This window comes from Heterodontus francisci, chromosome 4 (genome assembly GCF_036365525.1).
Source record: "Heterodontus francisci isolate sHetFra1 chromosome 4, sHetFra1.hap1, whole genome shotgun sequence".
Taxonomy (NCBI): Eukaryota; Metazoa; Chordata; class Chondrichthyes; order Heterodontiformes; family Heterodontidae; genus Heterodontus; species Heterodontus francisci.
Genome location: NC_090374.1, coordinates 109,920,031 through 109,946,336, shown reverse-complemented (window position 1 = coordinate 109,946,336; position 26,306 = coordinate 109,920,031). Strand labels below are relative to the sequence as shown.

General features: G+C 42.3%; 1 protein-coding gene and 1 long non-coding RNA gene across 3 annotated transcripts in view; one reads left to right on the top strand and one right to left on the bottom strand.

Annotated features, from left to right (window-relative positions):
* LOC137369191 (protein prune homolog 2-like) overlaps nucleotides 1-26,306 on the top strand; it is a 558,836-nt gene that overhangs the window by 321,251 nt on the left and 211,279 nt on the right. The window lies entirely within an intron of this gene.
* The window catches only part of LOC137369192 (uncharacterized), a 31,276-nt gene continuing 11,359 nt past the window's right edge, over nucleotides 6,390-26,306 (bottom strand). Inside the window, exon 2 of the long non-coding RNA XR_010974891.1 lies at nucleotides 6,390-6,849. This is a non-coding gene — a long non-coding RNA (uncharacterized lncRNA). The remainder of the gene's footprint in view (nucleotides 6,850-26,306) is intronic.

The following is a 26,306-nucleotide window of genomic DNA, read 5'->3' as shown; positions in this document are numbered from 1 at the left end:
GCCAATTCTGCATTTCTTAAAGTATATGAGGTGTAGTGAACTGGGAGTCCTGTTCTGCTGTCCGCACCTTGCATAACTATATTCAGATACCGTCAGAAAAGTCAACTCACCGTATTCCAGTGCCCTTACATTGCTGGGAAAAGGCTAATATACCATGACAAAGATTGCATAATCTTGTAATTTGCCTTTCTTCTGCTTGTCGTATATCTATTTATAAGAGAGACTGAAGAAGAGTTGTGAGCGGAGACATTGCGATGTGGACTGATGAGAGTCAGCTGTTCTTTTCTAATATAACTAACATTATTTTCCCACATCTATTTAAATGAGATCAATCTTCTTAAAAATGATGATGTGAGGTGACCCCAACTTAACCCAGGCTAATTTTCATCAGGACCCTGTGGAGAGGAATTTTTTTTTATTTCAACTAAAACCAACATAACAGACCAGCTTCCAGAGATTACTGTATGTGTCTGTATGTATGACATATATAGTAATATGCGTACGTGTACATTTTATCCATAGAAACGTCTTGCATCTAGAGCATGTTTTGTTCTTCACATTACATTTGGACATGCACACTTTTGTATAAGACAATATGGCATATGCACCTGACTAGCTCAAATTCCATATTCACTTAATCACAGTTAAACAAATAGAGAACGTGCCAATCATTAATGGTCAAAGCAGGTACATAAACTTCAATGAAAATCTACTAAGGTGTAGTAAAACAACCAATCAACAATGAGTTGTCTGCAAAAGCTAACAATAAAAATAGAAGGACAACCAATGAAATTGCTCCAAATACCTTCAAAGAATCCTGTCAGCTTGACCTTGGACTCTGTAAACTCAGCAATTTAGGACTGATAAGGTTTGCCACATAACAAAGACACAAAATTCTCATTCACAAGAAAATGATTAATTTGTCATGGCCAGGAATTTCCTCAGAGCTGCTACTGGTCCAAGGAAATTCACTGCTGATCTTTTTATGATTTGTCCAATAACATTTTTAGTTTGATGCTTGTGCATCTTGCAAAGCCAAAGGCTTCACGGGGGCAACTTTCAGCTTCAGTTGGGACAGAAAACTGGTGGTATTGGATTGGTTGCCTACTGTACACCCCACCCGATTTTTTTTTTTCCTTTGCATTGAAGACGATGGCAGAGAGAATCCGACGGGGTTTATAACAGACAACTGCTCCAATACAACCAGTTGTTCCCCCATCACTGAAGCTGAAAGTTATTTTTAGTCTTTTTTTCCTGGACCCAATCACTTTCAGTGAAAAAAAGTCAACATGATAACATATTAAAGCTCCCAACATGCATCTGATCTTTTTTGATTGACAGTAAAATGGTCCATTCCTAAAGCATGCTGTATGTGAGTATCCCTCTCTCCATGTCCAGTGATAGAAAAATATTAGCAGCATCAAGTCAGTTTTTTTTGTATTCAAAAGATGAAAGTCACAAAACATGATTTTTTGAATGTCTTGAGATGTAGTTTTCGAATGTAAAAAAACACCTAACTTTTAGTCTTGAGTTAATCTTGGTGCTGAATCAGAAGGTTGTGAATTCAAGTCCCACGCTAGAGACTTAGCACATAATTCAGGTTCATATTTTGGAGGTGTACTCTTTTGAATGTGATCGCAAAAGATCCCATGACATTATTCAATGAAGTGCGGTGGAATTTTCCCCAGTGTCCTGGCCAATATATATTCCTCAATATACAACACTAAAGAGATTATTTGGTCATTTGTATCATTGTTGTTTGTGGGACTTTGCTGTGCATAAATTAGCTGCATAGACTTCACCTTATAAATACTTAATTTGCTGTCAAGCACTTTCAGACATCTTAATATTGTGAAGGATGCAAGTCTTTCCTCCCCTTAATGTAAATCATATATGTGAAGGAAATTGTCCATTCATGCAGTTCAAATTTATGAAAGCTGCTATGTGCTTATTTACTGTTTGAGATAGACTCCTTTCCCATTGCCACTCTCCTCACTATCTCTTAGGAATACTACTTTGCCTGGTTTATGCTCCCAATATGCAGTTTCTTAGGCCCATGGACTTTCAATCTCACTAACTTTATCATCTATTCAACACATCACAACTTTGGACGTGAAAATGTATTTGTACTAGAGGAGGGTATGGAACTATGGGATGAGGCTGGATGCAGTGCCCACACTTATAGAGGTACAGTGGTCCTGTAGGAATTTCCAGGCCATAAGTTTTAAATGAAACTGGGACTGGCATGTGGCTTTTATCAATAAGTGCTGAATACGTACATCTGGCTCCTGATCTCAGTTTCTCTTCTAACATACTGATTTTTAGAGTAAGGTTATCCATTTGTCTCTAGTCAGGCTGGCTTAATTGGAAACTGAAGTCTCCAGTGGAGCCACTCTGACTAGAGAACTATCAGTTACCTGATTCTAACAAAGACCCCCGCATCCATTTGTCAAGAGGAAGGGCAGGTGGGGATGTGGTGGCGTAGTGGTAATGTAACTAGTCTAGTAAACCAGAGGTCTAGGCTAGTGCTCTAGGGACATGGGTTCGAATTCCACCATGGCAGATGGTGAAATTTGAATTCAATTAATGAATCTGGAGTTAAAAGCTAGTCTAATGGTGACTATGAAACCATTGCCGATTGTTGTAAAAACCCACCTGGTTCACTAATGTTCTTTAGGGAAGGAAATCTGCTGTCCTTACCTGGTCTGGCCTACATGTGACTCGAGACCCACAGCAATGGGGATGACTCTTAAATGCCCTCTGAAATGTCCTAGCAAGCCACTCAGTAGTTTCAAGTTGCTACAAAGTCTAAGAAAAGGAATGAAACTGGACGGGCCACCTGGCATCAACCTAGGCACCAGAAACGACAACGGCAAACCCAGTCCTGTCGACCCTGTAAGGTCCTCCTTACTAACATCTGGGGGCTTGTGCCAAAATTGGGAGAGCTGTTCCACAGACTAGTCAAGCAACAGCCTGACATAATCATACTTACGGAATCATACCTTGCAGACAATGTCCCAGACACCACCATCACCATCCCCGGGTATGTCCTGTCCCACTGGAAGGACAGACCCACCAGAGATGGCAGCACAGTAGTGTATAGTCGGGAGGCAGTGACCCTGGGAGTCCTCAATATTGACTCCGGATCCCATGAAGTCTCATGGCATCAGGCCAAACATGGGCAAGGAAACATCCTGCTGATTACCACCTACCGCCGCCCCCCCCACCCCCCCCCCCCCCCCCCACAGTCCCCTCTCCTCTTGACTGATGAATCAGTGCTTCTCCATGTTGAACACCAATTGGAAGAAGCACTGAGGGTAGAAAGGGCACAAAATGTACTCTAGGTGGGGGACTTCAATGTCCATCACCAAGTGTGGTTCAGTAGCATCACTACTGACCAAGTTAACTGAGTCCTAAAGGGCATAGTTGCTAGACCTTTTCCTCACCAATCTACCTGTTGCAGATGCATCTGTCTATGACAGTATTGGTAGGAGTGACCACCGCACAGTCCTTGTGGAGTCTTCACACTGAGGGTACCCACCGTCGTGTAGTGTGGTATTACCACCATGCTAAATGGGATAGATTTCGAACAGATCTAGCAATGCTAAACTGGGCATCCATGAGGTGCTGTAGGTGATCAGCAGCAACAGAATTGTATTCTACCACAATCTGTAACCTCATGGTCAGGCATATTGTCCACTCTACCATTACCATCAAGCCGGGGGACCAACCCTGGTTCAATGAAGATTTCAGTAGAACACGCCAGGAGCAGCACCAGGCATACCTAAAATGCAGTGTCAGCCTGGTGAAGCTACAACCCAGGACTACTTGCATGCCAAACAGCGGAAGCAGCATGCAATAGACAAGGCTAAGCGATCTCACAGCCAACGGATCAGATGTAAGCTCTACAGTCTTGATACATCCAGTGATGAATGGTGGTGGACAATTAAACAACGAGCTGGAGGAGGAGGCTCCACAAATGTCCCCATTCTCAACAATGGGGGAGCCCAGTGCATCAGTGCAAAAGACAAGGTTGAAGCATTTGCATCCATCTTCAGCCAGAAGTGCCGAGTGGATGATCCATCTCGGCCTCCTCCTGGGGTTCCCAGCATCACTGATGCCAGTCTTTAGCCAATCCGATTCACTCCACATTCCATCAACAAACGACCGAAGGCACTGGATACTAGAAAGACTATGGGCCCTGACACCATTCCAGCAATAGTACTGAAGACTTCTGCTCCAGAACTAACCGCGCCCCTAGCCAAGCTGTTCCAGTACAGCTATAACACTGGCATCTACCCAGCAATGTGGAAAATTGCCCAGGTATGTCCTGTGCACAAAAACAGAACAAATCCGATCCAACCAATTACAGCCCTATCAGTTGACTCCTGATCATCGGCAAAATGATGGAAGGGTTCATTGACAGTGCTATCAAGCACTTGCTCAGCAATAACCTGCTCACTGACACTCAGTTTGGGTTCTGCCAGGGCTACTCAGCTCCTGACCTCATTACAGCTTTGGTCCAAACATGGACAAAAGAGCTGAACTCCAGAGGTGAGGTGAGAGTGACTGCCCTTGACATCAAGGCAGCATTCGATCAAGTATGGCATCAAGGAGCCTGAGCAAAACTGGGGTCAATGGGAACAGGTGGAAAACTCTCTGCTGGTTGGAATCACATCCAGCACTTAGGAAGATGGTCGTGCTTGTTGGAGGTCAGTCATCTCAGTCCCAGGCCATCACTGCAGGAGTTCCTCAGGGTAATGTCCAAGGCCCAACCATCTTCAGCTGCTTCATCAATGATCTTTCCTTCATCATAAGGTCAGAAGTGAGGATGTTTGCTGATTCCACATTGTTCAGCACCATTCGCAACTCCTCAGATACTGAAGCAGCCCGTGTCCATATGCAGCAAGACCTGGACAATATCCAGGCTTGGGCTGATAAGTGGCAAGTAACTTTCATGTCATACAAGTGCCAGGCAATGACCATCACAAACAAGAGAGAATCTAACCATCTCCTCTTGCTGTTCAATACCATTACCATAATTTAATCCCCCACTGTCAAAATCCTGGGGCTCACCATTGACCAGAAACTGAACTGGACCATTCACATAAATGCTATGGCTGCAAGAGCAGGTCAGAGGTTGGCAATTCTGCAGCAAGTAACTCATCTCCTCACTCCCCAGTGACTCAACCATCTGCAAGGCACAGTCAGGAGTGTGATGGAATACTCTCCACTTGCCTGGACAGGTGCAGCTCCAACAACACACAAGAAGCTCGACACCATCCAGGACAAAGCCGCCCACTTGATTGTCACCTCTTCCACCACCTTCAAAATTCATACCCTCCACCACTGACGCACAGTGGCAGCAGTGTGTACCATTTACAAGACGCACTGCAGCAACTCACCAAGCCTCCTTCAACAACACCTTCCAAACCCGCGATCACTACCACCTAGAAGGACAAGGGCAGCAGATGCATGGAAACACCACCACCTGCAAGTTCCCCTCCAAGCTACACACCATCCTGACTTGGAACTATATAGCCAGCGATGCCCATATCCCCCAAACGAATAAAAAATAAGGTGCAGCAACTTGCTGGCTATGAAAGTGGTGGAAGCAAAGACAATGAATGATTTCAGAAGGAAATTGGTTGGGCAGTTGAAGGAAATAAACAGGTGGGGTTACTGGGACAGGGACTGATTGTTCTACAGAGAGCATGGACTTGATGGGCCAGATGGCCTCCTTCTGTGCTCGAATATCTCTATTATTCTCTGACCTAATGTCTCTATGAGGTGGAAAATCATTCATGACCCTTCTGTCTGGAATTTACAACACTGGTCTAAATGGACTGAAATTCCAGAAAAGCAGGATTTCAGCCCATATTGCAGGCTCCCTTTACACAGAAATAAAATTTATATCCTCCCTAAACAAAGGAATGTTTGTGCCTATATTTCTATATTTATCTGTGGAATTTGCCTTCTAGTGTAAAAATTAATTTGAAATGTAATTTTGGGGCTGTAACAGCACTCAAGATCCTCTGGAGAAAAGTAAAAGTTAGGTAAATATTGAATGTATCCTGTACTTATAGTAGTTCCAAATAAATTACTGTCTTTTTTAAACCATAATTGAATAAACTATTCAGTGGTAATGTGTAATTTATTATATGAGTGGCTGATAACAGTAGACCTCACAGGCAAGTTGTTTGGATCCCTAAAATCTTAAGAAAAACATCATATTCAAATTGTTATGGTTATGTGAGGAGGGGCCGAAGGGCTTCCCTCTTTTCTCTCTCCTTGTTTGACCACAACAGGTTTAATTCTTTCTGATGTACTGGCCAATTCAGTAAGTTTGATTGGTTCTTATTATGATCATAGCAAGTAAGTAATCAGACTGGTTTTCTTGAGTTTAATGAAGAAAGAGGTTAACGTTATTGTACCTAAACCAAACTAAAGAAAATAATAAACTATGCACCAAATTTCACTCACACACAAACACTAGAGGTTTACACACAAATAGGTTACAGAGTGGGGAAAGGTCGATTGGTTGAGTTAAAGTCCATAGGGAAAAAAGGGGTATACAGTCTGTGGGGTTTAGTGATTCTGCTGCCTTCCAAATTAATTCTGTGGTCCTGAGCTTTTTAGTTTGAAGAGGTAGATGATTGGTTTGGTAGGTCTCTTGGAGATAGCAATGCGGATGATTTCCTCCAGTGGGGTTTTTGATTGTAGCCAGAGTATGCAAAGGTGGTCAGTCAACAGGCAGGATTTGAAGCTTGCAAGCTGGAATGGGAAGAGATAGGGAGGGAACCCCACTTGGGTCTGCAAGTGTCGGTGTCCAAATGCTTTTTCTTGCTGCTGCAGAGAAACACAAACTTAAAACCACAGATGGGGAGGAGCTTATCACATAGTCACTCAGTGATTTAAGCATAGTAGTTAGCAGTATTTCTTCTTGCTAGAAGAAAAAGAACAAGCAGTTCCCTTAAACTTCTGGGGTCTTGGTATTGCTGGGATGAGCAGACATTTTGTCTCCCTCCTCACAGGCCTTGCAATGTAGGATACATTGTTGCAAATTAGGTGGCCATCTTAAGCTGCTAGCAAAGTCATCTTTTATATGTTCTTTAAAAAATTTCTTTAAAAAAATATAAATTCAGATCTCCAGTCAGTGGATTAAAGAAAATTATCATTCAAGAAAGCAAGTTGGTGTCGCAAAAGGCATAAACACTCTCTATTTGGAGAAGTATTGTAGTTATTTTACATAAAATCATGAATATTTGAGATCAAGACATTGACAGCACTGAAAATTTCATAACATATATTTTGAAGATCCTTTTTTTAAAATGTAATCCATTGGAGTAAACAAGTTTCTATTTATTGTATTTTTCTTTGAAAAAGGCAAAATCTGATTCATTATTCATTTGCCTTAATGATTACGACTATCTTCCCAATATGCATGGTTGAATACACATTCTTGTGCATTTCTGGCCTAATTTGGATTCCAGTGAACAAAATAACAGTGCTCATGGAATGCATTTTTCAAACTCTCATGAGCTCTTTATTGCTATGAGCCAGGATTTTGAGCTTACATGGATCATGTGTAAAGAATGTGAAAATAGGATTTGAGGTTTTATAGCAGCGACTTTACCATTAGTAGCAATCTTTTGAATGAATTTTTTGTTTTCTGCACTGTTTAATGACACTGTAGCACCATCTAATGTGCATCTTGTAAAAGGATCTAGCTGAGGCTAATCAACATTTGTTAAGTGTTTAATACATGGAACTTAGGATGTTTGTCAAGAATTGTGCAGATTGCACCCTACCCCAGCTTTAACTGTACACTGTGCTTCAAAATCAAATAAACATCAATGCTTTTAGCATTCAAAGCATAAAAGTTTTTTTAATGCGTTTTGAATCTGGTGCCTTTTTAATCATTGTCTAATATTATTATTATTTACGCTGCCCTGTTCTTTTTCAAGAATACTTAATATAAACTAATACTCCATTTAACTCATCTATAATTTAATCAGTGATATATTTAATTATTACATTTACCGGAAAAATGAGGTTTAGTACTTTCTGCAGGACCCTGAAATCAATGGTCTTCAGCTGCTTGGTAACTATATTAATTTCGGTCCCTGTTTAAATCATGGCCTGGTTGTGGTGTTTCTTGCATGTGCTTTGATTCATCATATAGGAGTTGTGCATGCAATAGATTTAGGTGCATTTGTGTTAGTTTGGGAGGAGTAGAAGGATGATGTTGGTAACTTCTACAACACTTATAAAAAGAACTCAGCAAGGCTCTGGTGTTTCAAAGGAACAATTATCCCAAGTCAATAGTATTTTATTCTCTTGTACCTATAGTACATGCACGAAGGAAATTTATCAAAAAGTGACACTCAGTCACATCTGCAAAAAGAAACAAAGAACTTTCATTTATATAGCATTAACCACATCTTCAGGATGCCACAAAGTGTTTGCAACATTTAGTAGCTTCAATACATAACTCTGCAAGGTGTGTAAATGTTTGGAATTGCCATAGTAAAGTGCAACATGCTTGTATCATGCCACTCTTGTCAATGTTAAGATATCTACCAGCCACTGGACCATTTTCCCATTGCATCTATATTCACCTGCAATCTATTTTTTTCATAGTCATTTACAGCATAGGAGGAAGCCATTCCACCCATCGATTCCATGCCTGCTCTTCTCAGAGCAATCCAGTCAGTCCCACTTCTCTGCTTGATCCGTGTAGCGCTGCAAGTTTATTTCTTTCCAGTGCTTATCCAATTTCCTTTTGAAATCATTGATTGTCTTCGCTTCCACCACGCTCATGGGCAGTGAGTTCCAGGTTATTACCATTCGCTGCGTAAAAAAGTGCTTCCTCACATTCCCCCTGCATCTCTTGCCCAAAATGGTCAAACTGTGTCCCCTAGTCCTTGTACCATCATGTAATGGGAACAGTTTTTCTTTGTCTAACTTATCTAAGCCCTTCATAATTTGTACACTTCTATCAAATCTCCCCTCAATCTCCTTTTGTTCCAGGGAGAACAACACCAGCTTTTCGAACCTAACATTCTAACTAAAATCCCCCATCCCTAGAGCTATTCTGGTAAATCTCCTCTGTACCTTCTCAAGGACCCTCACATCCTTCCTAAAGTGTGGTGACCAGAACTGGATGCAATACTCTAGTTGTGGCCTAATCAGAGCTTTATAAAGGTTCAGCATAACTTCCCTGCTATTGTACTTAATACCTCTATACATGCAGCCCAAGATCCCATATGCTTTGCTAACCACTAGCTCTCACTATGTCCTGCCACCTTCAAAGATCAATGCACATACACCCCTAGGTCCCTCTGTTCCTGCTGTCATGGAACTGTTTTTTTTTTCTTCTCTGTTTAAAAACAGTGTGCCTTTAAAAACTAAGGGGCACAGTGTGCCAGCAGCTGCACCTGTTTCCCAGACAACAGCAGGAGAGAGAGGAGGTCACATGGCATTGTAACTTTTGACTGTGTGTAAAAGACTGGCTTAAACCATTTTGATCCAGAAACCAGCGAAGAATGAAGAAGTGGTCTATATCTCAGCAGAAAAACCTACATGAGCTACAGGCTGTGTTGTTGCCTGAACAGGAAAAAACCTCTGGAAATAAAACATTTGCATTGTTGGCGGTAGTAAATTCCTTTTTTATTTTTATTTTTTATTTTATTTAGAGATACAGCACTGAAACAGGCCCTTCGGCCCACCGAGTCTGTGCCGACCAACAACTACCCATTTATACTAACCCTACAGTAATCCCATATTCCCTACCACCTACCTACACTAGGGGCAATTTACAACAGCCAATTTACCTATCACCTGCAAGTCTTTGGCTGTGGGAGGAAACCGGAGCACCCGGCGAAAACCCACGCGGTCACAGGGAGAACTTGCAAACTCCACACAGGCAGTATCCAGAATCGAACCTGGGTCCCTGGAGCTGTGAGGCTAACCACTGCAACCTCTGTGCCGCCCTTCCACACTCTAAGAGGTCTTTGCCTCAGAAGTGATTCTCTGTTGTCTGTTTGTGTTTGCTGGAATTCTCAGTAAAGTTTCTACTGAAAGACTACCAACTTCAAAATCCAAATAGACTTGTTGCTATACTCCTTGTTGAAAGAACTGTGTGACACCTGCTGCAAATAAAGTGCTATGAATGCCAATCCCTTAGGGTCTGTTCGTCAAATTCACCTGAAGACTTTGAGTGGCATCTGACTGTTCTACTCGGGACATTTCACCAACCATGAACATAACCCACAAAGACATACAACCCAGCCACTTATTTATTCCTAAGAAACATTATTGTTAAACTGGTTCACCATTGGTTTTTGAATGTATGCGTGTGTGCATTAGGGTTAGAATAAATAAGAAGTATTGTTTTTTAGACATTGGTTTATCTCAATAGTGTTTAAGATTTAGTTTATTAATAAATAGTTAATTTGTTGTTGTTTAAAGATAACTGGTTTGGTCTGTTTTATTCTAGGGGGTTAATAAAGTGTTTAATTTGGCTAATTTCTGTGAGGTTGGAAAACTTTAATAATATGCTGCGACCTGTGGAATAATGGGACTGAATTGACAGTGCATTACTCCTGCCTCAGTCATAACACTGCACACTCATAAATTGCACCGTTGACTCAACATTGCCTCACATCATCCCTTCTACCAAAATCCATCATCTTACACTTGTCTGTATTAAATTCCACCTGCCACTTGTCTGCCCATTCTGCTAGCCTATCTATGTCCTGTTGCAGGCATTTTGTATCATCCTCACTGTTTGCCACTCCTCCAAGTTTGGTATCATTGGCAAATTTTGAAATTCCACTCTCTATTACAAGATCCAAGTCATTTATATGTCGCAAAAAAAGCAGTGGTCCTAGCACTGACCCTTGGGGAACTCCACTGTCTACCATCCTGCAGTCTGAAAAACAAACATTTACCATGACTCGCTGTTTTCTGTCCTTAAGTCAATTTTCGAACCAATTGGACACTGACCCTCCTATTTCATGAGTCTTAAATTTGGTAACTGGCCTTTTATGTGGTACTCTTAACAAATACTTTCTTAAAATCTATATAAACAACACCCACTGCATTCCCTTCATCAACCTTCTCTGTTACTTTATCAAAAAATTCAGTTAGATTGGTCAAGCATGATCTGCCTTTTACAAATCTGTACTGGTTATCCTTAATTAACTCAAACCTCTCCAAGTGTCTGTTGATTTTTTCCCCCTGATTATTGCTTCTAAAACCTTACCCACCACTGATAAACTAAGTGGCTGTAGCTGCTAGTATTGGCCTTACACACGTTCTTGAATAAGACTGACACATTTGCCACTCTCCAATCCTCTGGCACCTCCCCCATATCTAGGGAAGATTGGAAAATTATGGCAAGCCTTTCCACTATCTCCACTCACACTTCCTTTAGCAACCTACGATGTAAGCCAGCAGACCAGGTGACTTATCGGCCCTAAGCATAGTCATCCTTTTCAGTACCACCTCCCTCTCAATTTTTACTCTAGCCACTGTCTCTACACTCTCCGCTGCTACCAATATTTTGTCAGATTCCTCTTCTTTAGTAAACACTGATACAAAATACTCATTAAGTATTCCAGCCTTGCCCTGTGCCTCTCAGCATATATTACCCTCTTTGTCCCCAAAATGCCCCATTCCACCTCTTACTAGCTGCTTAACATTTACATGCCAGTAGAGGATTTTTGGGTTCCCTTTTAAGTTGATTGTCATTCTATTTTCTTTTTTCTTTTGGCAGTCTTATTTTGCTCTTCATCTCCCCTCTCAACTTATTGTACTTGACCTAGTTCTTACTTGAAGAATTCACCTGACATGCATCATACACCCTCCTTTTTTGTTTCATCATAATCACTATCGCCCTCCTCATCCAGGAAGCCCTGTTTTTGGTTCTCCTACCTTTCGCCCTTGTTGGAATGTACATAGCCTGTTCCTGAAGCATCTCTTCCTGAAAGATAACCCATTGTGGAGTACAGTTTTTCCTACAGTCTTTGGTTCCATTTTTCCCTTCTCATCACATTGAAATTAGCCCTCTTTCAATCTAGCTGTTCTACCTTATACTGTTCCTTGCTTTTCTGCATTACATGTTTGAACCCTATGATACGATGATCACTCTTACATCTGTGCTCCCCAACAGACACTTGGTTCATTTGACCCACGTCATTTCTCAGCACCAGGTCCAGCAATGCTTCCTTTCTAGTTGGGCCAAGAGCATACTGACCAAGGAAGTTCTTCTGAACACAATCCAGAAACTCCTCCCCCTCCTTATCCCCCCTTACTCTAAATATTATCCCAGTCGATATTTAGGTAATTAAAGTTTCCCAATATCACCACTCTATAGTTCTTGCGCATGTCTGTGATTTCCCTGCAGTTTTTCTCATCTATCTCTCTCTTATTATATGAAGGCCTATGAAATACCCAAGGTAGCATGATCATATCCTTTTTGCTTCTCAACTCTAACTAAATGGATTCTGTCCCCTCTTTCCAACACTGCAATGCCTTCCCTAATCAGCACTATCACTCCACCTCCCCTTTTTCCTTCTCTATCTTTACTGAACACGTTATATCCTTTTATATTAAGTGTCCAGTCCTCATCAATTTTAAGCCACGTTTCTGTTATTGCCACTACATCTTATTTCCATACTGCTATTTGTGCTTGTAGCTCACCAACCTTATTCACCACACTTTGTGCATTTACACACATGCATTGTAATCCTGCCTTTGCATTCCTCATAGCCCTTCTCATTTTACTCCTCTCTAATATGGAACTGCTCCCTTCTCTAGAACTGTTGAACACTCTCACATTATGCACCTTATTCCTCTTTTCTCCTTCTATATGCTGGTGCCTATACCCCAGCTCCCACAGTGAGTAAGTATTTAGTAAGGAAATATGGGAGCTAATATGCACAAAGGAATATCACACAACAAAAACTAGCTAACTGACCAGTTAATCTGTTGGTTGAACGATAAATGTTGGCCAGGACACAAGGAGATCTCCTGTACAATTCTTCAGATAGTGTCATGGGAACTTTTATGGTCATCTGAGAGAGCAGACAGTTTAATGTCTCATCCAAAAAGATGGCATCTATGAAAAAATGCACTGGAAGACCAGTCTAGATTATGTGCTCATGTCATGCAGCAGAACTTGAACCTGAAGCCGACTGACTTAGAGGTGAGAGTGCTACCTCTGACTTTAGGCTGACATCATTAAGGAAAGTATTTAACTTAGCTTAGAAGTCCTCCCTTACTTCCATGCTAGGTTTTATTGAATGGGTGTCTACGACAGGCATCCCATTTAGTGGGCTATTAAAATGCCATTGGGGTCCTATAGATATCATTGGATTCTGATTAGCATACATTAATGAGGCTCCTGAGTCACATAAGCACCTTGACCATGTAAACAGAAGGGCCCAGTTAACATAAAAGCAAAATACTGCGGATGCTGGAAATCTGAAACAAAAACAAGAAATGCTGGATTCACTCAGCAGGTCTGGCAGCATCTGTGGAAAGAGAAGCAGAGTTAACGTTTCGGGTCAGTGACCCTTCTTCGGAACTGACAAATATTAGAAAAGTCACAGATTATAAACAAGTGAGGTGGGGGTTGGGCAAGAGATAACAAAGGAGAAGGTGCAGATTGGACCAGGCCACATAGCTGACCAAAAGGTCATGGAGCAAAGGCAAACAATATGTTAATGGTGTGTTGAAAGACAAAGTATTAGTACAGATTAGGTGTGAATATACTGAATATTGAACATCAGCAAGTGCAAACCTGTTAACATGATGGGAATCAAGCTGGAATGGGGAATAAATCTTTGCACAACTATTTTAGCTGCATGTCCACTTCATTCCTGCCAGTGGAGTGGGTTAAAAATCACCCTTTTGGGTTTTGAAAGTAACTGGATGACCTAGTGTGTAAAACATTTAGCTCAGAAATCTACATGAATACACAGAAATCTACATAAATACACAGAAATCTACATAACAACCGGAGGAATTTCAAAATCATGCTGGTAGGTGGTTAGACTTATGCTAGGTTTATCACATATTGGCTTGGATTTTACGGTACTAATGGCAGTGAAACTGTCAGCATTCATCATGATTATGCCTCTGAAAATGACAGCAACTTCTAGAGTTCGCACAAGCACAGTTAAATCAAAAATTCATAAGTTGCTGCCAGTGATTCTACACTTCTTCAGAAGTTGTGCTATTCAGAATGCAATCAATTAGAAATCGTTAAACTGATAGGAACTTCCACTCTGACGCTGTTAGTCTCACTGTAAAAGCCCTTGAAAAAGTTGCACCTTGTTGACTGAGGTATAGCTGGGTTTTTTTTACAGCATACTAAGTTCATAATTACTACTAAGCAACCTCACTGGCCTTGAAAGAGTAGTTTTATATTTGTTGAATGTCAGATTTTTCTAGTATAAGAAATTGTATATGTTTTCAAAATAGCTTCTTTAAAGTTTGTTTGATATTTTAGCTTCGGCCTTAATCCCACATGTATGCCCTAATCATGTCTTTTGCTATCAGTAAAATCTGAAAATTAAAAGTGAAGAGACTCAGTGGTTTCTAACTTCCTGGTTTGCTGTCTGTGAGAATACTTCAGTGTGATTGACTGTTTACCTTGCTTGATGACATCACTGTTGCAGAACACCTGGAAATCGCGTTAATTAGTGTCAGATTCAAACTCACGTTGGGCAAGAGGGAGTCCGCAGCACAGAGCTCACTAGATCTTTGGCTGCTGTCTCCAAGGTCAGCAGCAAACGCCGTTGCCTCGCCATTGACCACAAAATCAAGCCCAATGTTATCACTTTCTTGAGTGTTCTCTACTCCTCCCTTCTGTTATATTGGATATGAGTTAATTCTGGGATTTGACAATCACTTTCTGTGGATCTGGTTAGAAACTGTATAAGGCTGCTGATTTGGAGGTCACTGGTCTATGCTACTAATTTGGAATGTAGGTTCATAAGTAAATTTGGTCCCATATTGGAATATAACAGTGTCATTTAGCCCTGTGGTATCTACTATTGTGATGGGAAGGGGTGTGGAGCATGAAACTTCAGGTAGCTCAAATCAAAATTTTAAGAGGGAATTGTGCAGTCACTGGCTTTTGTGGCTGAAAAATGTGAGCTGAGTGCTCTAAATTAGTAAACCCTATTTGAGCATTGATTGCAGTTAATAGAAATGTATTTGAGCATGGATCCAATTTACATGGAATTCACCATAAAGAATGATGGGACATAGATTTTAATAATATATGAATTGATTCTAATATTAATGTTTTAGCTATTTACTGAAACACTGAAAATTCATGCAAGATTGTCACATGGGCTTTTTTAAACCAGGTTTAACCAGAGGTGGGGGCACTCTTATACACAAAATGTTCATTATGCACAAACATTTTAGATATCGATAACCCTGGTTAACCCAAGGTGCATGAGAAACCATCTAGGAACAGTTATCTTCAGAACTGAAATAAATGACCAGTTTAAAACAGAAGTATTATACTTTTGGAGATATTTAAACATCACATTAAACAGTAGCAGTCAGATCTGTGAAATTACACTTCCGACAGAATTCATTTGCACGCTCATAGTTACTTAATATGTCACATTTGTATTGCTACCTTTAGCTAGCTGCGCTTATTCAGCTTCAATGTTACGGTCCAAAGAAACTCCAAACCTTTACAGTAATCGGCACTAATTTGGCAGTCGGTAAGAGGGACCACAAGAAAGGAAACTGTCACATTGGAAGTTGTGGAAGGGAGCACATTATGGAGAGTTGCTCTGATTTTGGAACTTTCTGTACTTGACCTCTGAGTGTGTGATACTGACAGTAGGTGTAAAAAGGTATATTCCATATCTCAGCAGATCCTTCACTAGCTAAAAACAAAAATATTCTTAAAATACTTGAGAAATGATTGATTTGTATGGAAAATGTTCTCCATCTTATGGATGTGTAGGCTGATCACTAATTTCTTGAAGGTATCCAAAATAAATGAAAAACCTACTGCATTGTAGGATTGCAGGGGAGATTTGTTAAATAGATGATCTAAATAATGATTTACTGAATTTGATCTTAAGTTGGTACCTGGCACCATTTTTCTTAACTGTCTCTTAACGATCTAAGAATCAAATTACAGACCAATAATCAATTCTCTTTGGCCTACCCAACTGTCAGATAACATGGGAACATTTATAAATGTAAGTTCTTCATTTTCTTTCATGATTCATTTCCAGGACAAAAACCAATGTAGATTAGTTGAGTGTGGGTCCACTGTACCAAGCAGTATGACTGTTTGCCTATGATTTGCTTATTTAATTTATTATTTTCAACTAAATCATCTTCATGAGGCAGATTGCAGAATGTTGGATGGTAAGATCTTAAGGCAAATCACCATGTATTGCTCTTGTGTAGCACCTAGTGGACAGTTAGATTTCAGCACGTGCCTGTGAGCTGGTTGGGGTCTATCCCTAAAGCTCATATGCTGGAAATTGCAAGTTTCTGCACTCCTCCCTTCTCCCCTCCCTTCTCCCCTCCCTTCTCCCCTCCCTTCTCCCCTCCCTTCTCCCCTCCCTTCTCCCCTCCCTTCTCCCCTCCCACTCCAAACCTCACCACCACCTACTTTTCTAAACAATCCTCCCAAAATTCATGCAATTCTGCACTTTTAAATAAATTATTCATAAGTACATTACAAATAAGAACAAGGGTAGGCCATATGGCACCTGGAGCCTTCTCTGCCATTCATTAAGATCATGTTTGATCTGATCTTAGCCGTAAATCCACTTTCCTAACTGTTTCCTATTAACCTCGACTCTCCTATAGCTCAAGAATCTGTCTAACTCAGCCTTGAATATATTCAATGACTGCTCTCTGGGGTACAGAATTCCAAAGACTCTCAATCCTCTGAGAGAAGAATTCCCTCCTCAGCTCTGTCTTAAATGGGCGTCCTCTTATTCTGAAACTATGTCTCGTTGTTCAAGATTCCTTCACAAAGGGGAACATCCTCTCAACATCTGACCTATCAAGCCCCCTCAGGGTGGGGGTGGGGGGAATTATATGCTCCCTCCTGTGGCGGGTTTGAAGGTGAGGAGAGCATAAAATCAGGTGGCATGCCCACCTCCACCGCCAAACTTTAGTCCGGGGCATGAAGGCCTTTAAACGGTTGTCCCTCCCCATTGCCAATTGAGGCTCTTAACTGAGCAATTAATGATCTAAAAGTCAAATTAAGGACCAATAATTAATTCTCTTTTCCCTATCCAACTGTCAGTTAATGCCCAATTAAGGACTTGATCCCACACAGGAAGCACAGCACAAAAGAAAAGCTGTGCTTGCTGCTTCCTGGTTGCGGGGGGGGTCGGGGGTGGTGGGGGTTGAAGGAGAGGGGAGGTTGTGGGCCCCTCATTTAAAGGCACTTAGGACACAAGAAATACAAGAACACAAGAAATGGAAGCAGAAGTAGACCATATGGCCTATCGAGCCTGCTCCGCCATTCATGGCTGATCTTGGGCTTCAATTCCACTTTCCTGCCCGCTTCCCTTATCCCTTGATTACTGCGAGAACAAAAATCTATCTATCCCAGCCATAAATGTATTCAATGATTTTTTTTTTTTAGGGAGCTTTACTGTGTATCTAATCCTGTTTTTGTTTTTTTTTTCTTCTTTTTTTTTGTGGCCTTTATACCCCAGGCCCCTTTTATATATTTTATGTCGAGGGGGCCTTTATAATGTATTCAGTGATGGAGCATCCACAACCCTCTGGGGTAGAGAATTCCAAAGATTCACAACCCTTTGAGTGAAGTAATTTCTCCTCATCTCAGTCCTGAATGATTGACCCCTTATCCTGAGACTGTGTCCCTGTGTTCTAGATTCCCTGACCAACGGAAACAATCTCTCAGCTTCTACCCTATCAAGCCCTTCAGAATCTCGTATGTCTCAATTAAATCACCTCTCATTCTTCTAAACTCCAGAGAATATAGGCCCAATTTACTCAGCCTCTCATTATAGGACAACCCCCTCATCCCAGGGACCAATTTAGTAAATCTTCACTACACCGCCTCCAGTGCAAGTATATCCTTTCTGAAATGTGGGGACCAAAATTACACACAGTATTCCAGGTGCAGTCTCACCAAAGGCCTGTACAATTTTAGTGAGATTTCTTTATTCCTGAAGTTCAATCCCCTTGCAATAAAGTCCAACATGCCATTTGCCTTCCTAATAGACTGCTGTGCCTGAATGAGGGACCCAGCCTTGGGAAGAGTGGGGTCTGCTGAGAGCCACCACCTCGCCCTTGCTGCTGATTGGCCAGCAGCTCTCCAAGGGTGGAACTTCAGCCACTGGGGTCCTTGATTTCATGGAAGGCCTGCTGTTGTCCAATTAAGAGCCTAATTGGCACTAGATTTGGCGGACTTTCCGGAGAAGAGGCGATGCGGAGTTCTTGGCGTCACTTTTTCCACACGTCGCGACCACTGTTAGCAGCATAAAATTCCAGCCAGAATCTTAGTCATTCGAGTCATTTACTTATGGCATAGAAGGAGGCCATTAAGTTCATGCCAGCTCTCTGCACAGCAATCCTGTCAGCCCCGCTCGATCCCCGTAGACCTGCAAATTTATTTTCTTCAAGTGCCCATCCAGTTTCATTTTGAAATCATTGTCTCTGCTTCCACTACCCTCATGAGCAGCAAGTTCCAGGTCATAGGAATATAGGAACAGGAGTAGGCTATTCAGCCCATCGAGTCTGCTCCGCCATTCAATATGATCATGGCTGGTTATCCACGTCAATGCCTTTTGCCCACACTATCCTCATATCCCCTTATGTCATTGGTATTTAGAAATCTGTCAATCTCTACTTTAAACATACTCAATGACTGAGCTTCCACAGCTCTCTGGGGTAGGGAATTTCAAAGATTCACAACCCTCTGAGTAAGGTCATTACACAAGGGGAGGCAGTGGCATAGTGGTATTGTCACTGGACTAGTAACTCAGACACCCGGGTATTACTCTGGGGACATGGGTTTGAATCCCACCACAGCAGAAGGTGGAATTTGAATTCAATTAATAAAATCTGGAATTAAAAGCTAGTCTAATCATAGAGTCGTACAGCATAGAAACAGGCCCTTCGGCCCATCGCATCCATGCCGACCATAATGCCTATCTATACTAATCCCACTTGCCTGCATTAATTCCATATCCCTCTATGCCTTGCTCATTCAAGTACCTGTCCAGATGCCTCTTAAATGTTGCTACTGTTCCTGCCTCCACCACCTCCTCCGGCAGCTCATTCCAGATACCAACTATTCTTTGTGTGAAAAATTTACCCCTTTGATCCCCTTTAAACCTCCTCCCTCTCACCTTAAATCTATGCCCTCTAGTTTTAGTCAGCCATACCATGGAAACAGACTGTGGCTATCTACCCTATCTGTGCCTCTCATAATTTTATATACCTCTATCATGTCCCCTCTCAGCCTCCTTTGATCCAGGGAAAACAGACCCAGCCTATCCAATCTCTCTTTATAACTCAAGCCCTCCAAACCAGGCAACATCCTTGTTAATCTTTTCTGCACCCTCTCTAGCTTAATCACATCTTTCCTGTAGTGCAGCGACCAGAACTGCACACAGTACTCCAAATGCAGCCTAACCAACGTTCTGTACAACTGTAACATGACGTCCCAACTCTCGTAATGATGGCCATGAAACCATTGTCGATTGTTGTAAAAACCCATCTGGTTCACTAATGTCTTTTAGAGAAGGAAATATGCTGTCCTTACCTGGTCTGACCTACATATGACTCCAGACCCAGAGCAATGTGGTTGACTTTTAAAATTCCCTCTGAAATTGCTGAGCAAACCACTCAGTTGTACCTAATCGCAAAAAGTCAATAAGGAATGAAACCGGATGGACCATCCAACATTGACCAAGGCACCGGAAACATCAATGGCAAACCCAGCCCTGTCGACCCTGCAAAGTCCTCCTTACTAACATCTGGAGGCTTGTGCCAAAGTTGGGAGAGCTGTCCCTCAGACTAGTCAAGCAACAGCCTGACATAATGATACTCACGGAATCATACCTTACAATGTCCCAGACATGACCATCACCATCCCTGGGTATGTCCTGTTCCACCAGCAGAACAGACCCAGCAGAGGTGGCAGCACAGTGGTATACAGTCGGGAGGGAGTTGCCCTGGGAGTTCACAACATTGACTCCGGATCCCATAAAGTCTCATGGCATCAGATCAAACATGGGCAAGGAAACCTCCTGCTGATTACCACCTACCGCCCTCCCTCAGCTGATGAATCAGTACTCCTCCTTATTGAACACCACTCGGAGGAAGCACTGAGGGTGGCAAGGGTGCAGAATGTTCTCTGGGTGGTGACATCAATGTCCATCACCAAGAGTGGCTCAGTAGCACCACTACTGACCGAGCTGGCCGGGTCCCAAAGGACATAGCTGCTGGATTGGGTCTGCGGCAGGTTGTGAGGGAACCAACAAGAGGGAAAAACATACTTGACCTCATTTTCACCAATTTGCCTGCCGCAGATGCATCTGTCCATGACAGTGTTGGTAGGAGTGACCACCGCACAGTCCTTGTAGAGATGCAGTCCCGTCTTGACATTGAGGATACCCTCCATCATGTTGTGTGGCACTACCACCGTGCTAGATTTCAAACAGTTCTAGCAATGCAAAACTGGACATCCATGTGGTGCTGTGGACCATCAACAGCAGCAGAATTGTACTCAACCACAATCTGTTAGCTCATGGCCTGGCATATCCCACACTCTACCATTACCATTAAGCTGGGGGATCAACCCTGGTTCAATGAAAAGTTCAGGAGGGCATGCCAGGAGAAGCACCAGGCATACCTCAAAATGAGGTGTCAACCTGGTGAAGCTACAACCCAGGACTACTTGCATGCCAAACAGCATAAGCAGCATGCAATAGACAGAGCTAAGCGATCCCACAATCAATGGATCAGATCTAAGCTCTGCAGACCCGCTACATCCAGTCGTGAATGGTCGTGGACAATTAAACAACGAACAGGAGGAGGAGGCTCCACAAATATCCCCATCCTCAATGATGGGGCAGCCCAGCACATCAGTGCAAAAGATAAGGTTGAAGCATTTGCAACGATCTTCAGCCAGAAGTGCTGAACAGATGATGTATCTCTGCCTCCTCCTGAGGACCCCAGCATCACTGATGCCAGTCTTCAGCCAATTTTATTCACTCTGCGTGATATCAAGAAATGGTTGTTGGCACTGGGTACAGCAAAGGCTACAGGCCCTGACAACATTCCAGCAATAGTACTGAAGACCTGTCCTCCAGAACTTGTCATGCGCCTAGACAAACTGTTCCAGTACAGCTACAAAACTCGCATCTACCCGGCAATGTGGAAAATTGCCCAGGTATGTCCTGCACACAAACAGCAGGACAAATCCAACCCAGCCAATTACCACCCCATCAGTCTACTCTCAATCATCAGTAAAGTGATGGAAAGTGTCATTGACAGTGCTATCAAGCAGCACTTGCTTAGCAATAACCTGCTCAGTGACGCTCAGTTTGGGTTCCGCCAGGGCCACGCAGCTCCTGACCTCATTACAGCCTTGGTTCAAACATGGAAAAAAGAGCTGAACTCAAGAGGTGAGGTGAGAGTGACTGCCCTTGACATCAAGGCAGCAGTTGACCGAGTATGGCATCAAGGAGCCCTAGCAAAACTGGAGTCAATGGGAATCAGGGGGAAAACTCTCCGCTGGTTGGAATCGTACCTAGCGCAAAGGAAGATGGTTGTGGTTGTTGGAGGTCAATCATTTGAGCGCCAGGACATCACTGCAGGAGTTCCTCAGCGTAGTGTCCTGGGCCCAACCATCTTCAGTTGCTTCATCAATCATTGACCTTCCTTCAATCATAAGGTCAGAAGTGGGGATGTTCGTTGATGATTGCATAATGTTCAGCACCATTCACGCCTCATCAGATACTGAAGCATTCCGTGTCGAAATGCAGCAAGAACTGGACAATATCCACGCTTGGACTGATAAGTGGCAAGTAACATTCGCGCCACATAAGTGGCAGGCAATGACCATCTCCAACAAGAGAGAATCTAACTATCTCCCCTTAACTTTCAGTGGCATTATGATCACTGAAACCCCACTATCAACATCCTGGGGGTTACCATTGACCAGAAACTGAACTGGAATAGCCATATAAATACCGTGGCTACAAGAGCAGGTCAGAGGCTAGGAATCCTGTGGCGACTAACCCACCTCCTGACTCCCCAAACTATGTCCACAAGGCACAAGTCAGGAGTCTGATGGAATACTCTCCACTTGACTGGATGGGTGCAGCTCCAACAACACTCAAGAAGCTCGACACCATCCAGGACAAAACAGCCCACTTGATTGGCACCCTGTTCACAAACCTTCACTCCCACCACCACTGACACACAGTGGCAGCAGTGTGTACCATCTCCAAAATGTACTGCAGCAACACACCAAGGCTACTCAGGCCACACCTTCCAAACCCGCGACTTCTGTCATCTAGAAGGGCAAGGGCAGCAAATGCATGGGAACTGCACCACCTGCAAGTTTCCCCCCCAATCCACACACCATCCTGACTTGTAACTATATCGCCGTTCCTTCACTATCATGGGGTCAAAATCCTGGAACTCCCTTCCTAATAGCACTGTGGCTGTACCGACCTCACATGGACTGCATCGGTTCATGAAGGCAGCTCACCACGACCTTCTCGAGGGCAATTAGGGATGGACAATAAATGCTGGCCTGGCCATCAATGCCCACATCCCATGAAACGAATAAAAAGAAACTCACTGCTTACAAAGTTCTTCCTCATGTTCACCCTGCGTCTGTTGCCCAAAACCTTCCATCTGTGTCCCCTCGTACTTCCACGATCAGTTAATGGGAACAGTTTTTCCTTGCCTAACTTATCTAAACCTGTCTTAATCTTGTACCCCTCTATCAAATCTCCCCTCAATCTCCTTTGCTCCAGGGTAAACAACCCCAGCTTTTCCAACCTAATCTTGTAACTAAAATCCTCCATCCCTGGAACAATTCTCAATTCTGGTAAATCTCCTCTGTACCCATTCAAGGACCCTCACATTCTTCCTAAAGTGTGGTGACCAGAACTGGACACAGTACCCTAGTTGGGGCCTAACCAGAGCTTTATAAATGTTCAGCATAACTTCCCTGGTTTTGCACTCTATACCTCTATTTATGAAGCCCAAGATCCCATATTCTTTGCTGACCACTCTCTCAATATGTTCTGCCACCTTCAAAGTTCGACATCCACTTTGGTAGGAAGAATAGGCAAGCAAAATATTATTTAAATGGAACGAGACTATGCACATGCACCCCCAGGTCCCTCTGTTCCTGCACACTCTTCAGAACTGTACCATTAAGTCTATATTGCCTCACCCTACCCCTTCTGCCAAAATGCATCACCTCACACTTGTTTACTATTTACTATTTATATGTTTCAATAAGATCAGCTATCATTCTTCTAATCTCCATTGAGTATAGGCCCAATCTGATCAACCTTTCCTCATAAGACAATCCCTTCATTCCAGGAATCAACCTAGTGAACCTTCTCTGAACTGTCTCCAATGCTAGTGTATTCCACCTTAAATAAGGAGACCAAAACTGTATGCAGTATTCTGGTTGTGGTCTCATTAGTGCCCTGTACAGCTGTAGCAAGACTTCCCTACTTTTGTACGCCATCCCCCTTGCAATAAAGGCCAACATTCCATTTGCCTTCCTAATTACTTGCTGTACCTGCTTGCTAACTTTTGTGCCAGAATTTTACTGAGCTCCTGACGTCGGGTTCTGTGACGGGGGCATCCGGAAGATTATTCTGACCGAAGCCTGACGCCGGGAAGACCGGGCCTGATCTTCCCGGCAGTGCGAGGCTCCGTGGCAGCACCCCCCTGCCGCTAGGCAACGGAACCCAGATTAAAATATTGAAATTAGCAAAATGCATACATTTAAATAAAATTGTCTCCAATCATATCGTTGGGCCACGATCCTCTAAGTGGCGGCCGGCACTCACGCGCCTTCACTTTCCCATCTGGGGAAAGCAGGTGCCAAAGTGGTGGGGAAGAGGGGCAGCTTAAGATTTTTAGTGGGGCAGGGGGAGAGGGAAAATAATGAATTTAATTTTTATTGGGGGGTGGGAAAGGATGGTAGATTTTTAATCATTTCAGTGGCGGATATAACATTAAACATTTAAATTAGCCGGCAGGGCTTTAAAAATAATGCTAGCGCCTGCGCACAGACAGCTGACGCCATTGCCAATGTCAGAGAGCCCGCCCCCTTCACGTGATTGGGTTGGGGGGGGGGGGGGGGGTGGCCCAGCTGGCATATTATTGAGGAAGATTACGGTGGCATGGGCTGCCATTTTTTCGCCCCCCCACAGCTCCAGGTGTTGGGTGCATAAAATCAAGCCCTTGGTGTTTCATGTATGAATAATATTTTGCTTTTCTATTCTTCCTACCAAAGTGGATAACCACACATTTTCCACATTATACTCCATCTGCCAAATTTCTGCCCACTCACTTAACTATTATCTTTTGCAGGCTCTTTGTGTCCCCTCACAACTTGCTTTCCCACTCAGTCAATCTGGCTACAATACATTAGGTCCCTTCATCCAAGTCATTAATATAGATTGTAGATAGTTGAGGCTGCAGCAGTGATCCCTGTGGCACTCCACTAGTTATAGTTTGCGAACCTGAAAATGACCCATTTACCCTGACTCTCTGTGTCCTGTTAGTTAGCCAGTCCTCTTTCCATGCTAATATATTGCCCCCAACACCATGAGCTGTTATCTTATGCAGTAAACCTTTACGTGGCATCTTATCAAATGCCTTTTGGAAATCCAAATGCACTACATCTACTGGTTCCCCTTAAACCACCCTTCTTGTTACATCCTAAAATAACTCTAATAAGTTTGTCGAACACGATTTCCCTTTCATAAAATCATATTGACTCTGCTTGATTGTATTTTGATTTTCTAAATATCCTGCTACTACTTCTTTAATAATGGATTCCAGTATTTCCCCTATGACAGATGTGAGGCTAACTGATCTATAGTTTCCTGCTCTCTGTCTCCCTCCTTTCTTGAATAGGGACATTACATTTGCAGTTTTCCAATCTGCTGAGACCTTTCCAGAATCTAGAGAATTTTGGAAGATTACTATCTCTGCAGCCACTTCTGTTAAGACTCTAGGATGCAGGCCAGCAGTTCCAGGGGAATTGTCAGCCTTTTGTCCTAATAGTTTGCCTGGTACTTTTTCTCGAGTGATAATGATTGTTTTAAGTTTTTTGTGTCATCTCCCGTCATTTAGACTTCCAAATGCGACTTTTAATTTCAATTCAGATAAAATAGATTTGATTATATACATAGTAATAGTTAAAAAAATGAAAATCATGTCAGTATGCGTTTGGTATGTTTTTCAAACCCTCCTTCCCTACTACCAGGCATACCTGAAAGACAGCCTCAGACCATCTGACGACTCGAATGGGAAAAAATTTTTAGTGGTGAAACTAAACAAGGGAATTTTTTCAAACCTTTTAGGGAAAATATTTGTTCTATTTACCTTGACTCTCTTTCTCCTCAAAAAGCACTCTTCACTTTTTTATGTCTCTTAAAAATCTGTTTCAACTTGTCTGAAGTAATAATGTTCTAATGTAATAAAAAATCAGATAGGTGGAACTTGCATGGTAATTGGTTAATCTTTGTTTAAAAAATGAGGTTACCATAAGTCTATTAGACTTTAAATGCCTGAAAAATTGTCTCTAGATATAAAGGTTAATTATTTAATATATGGTAATCGGTAATAGGAGCAAGTAATTATCACACCTTGGGAAAAATGAGGTGTCTGACTTTTCAGAAGATCATATTGCTGTATCTTTTAGACATGATCCTACAATGGTACCTGGGGCATTACAGTATGTTCATTATGTTGAAAAATGTTAAGGTTATACACTTGCAGAGTAAATTAAAAGGCAATGAGATGGTTCTTCTTTAATTTGTGAGTTTATGTAATTAATTTGAGGTCCGTTTTTTCCCAAAGGGAAATCGCACTCAATATTTAGTGCGTTACAAATTTATCATGGCCCATCCTGGGGGGCTGTTTATAATGCCCTTTTTGTAAATTTTGCATTTTGCAAAGAACAGCACTTCAAATCTAGCATGTCTGCTTTAACACTTAAAGGATACCAACCTTTATTACTCTAATCGTTTTTTACACAAGTTTCTTGGTTT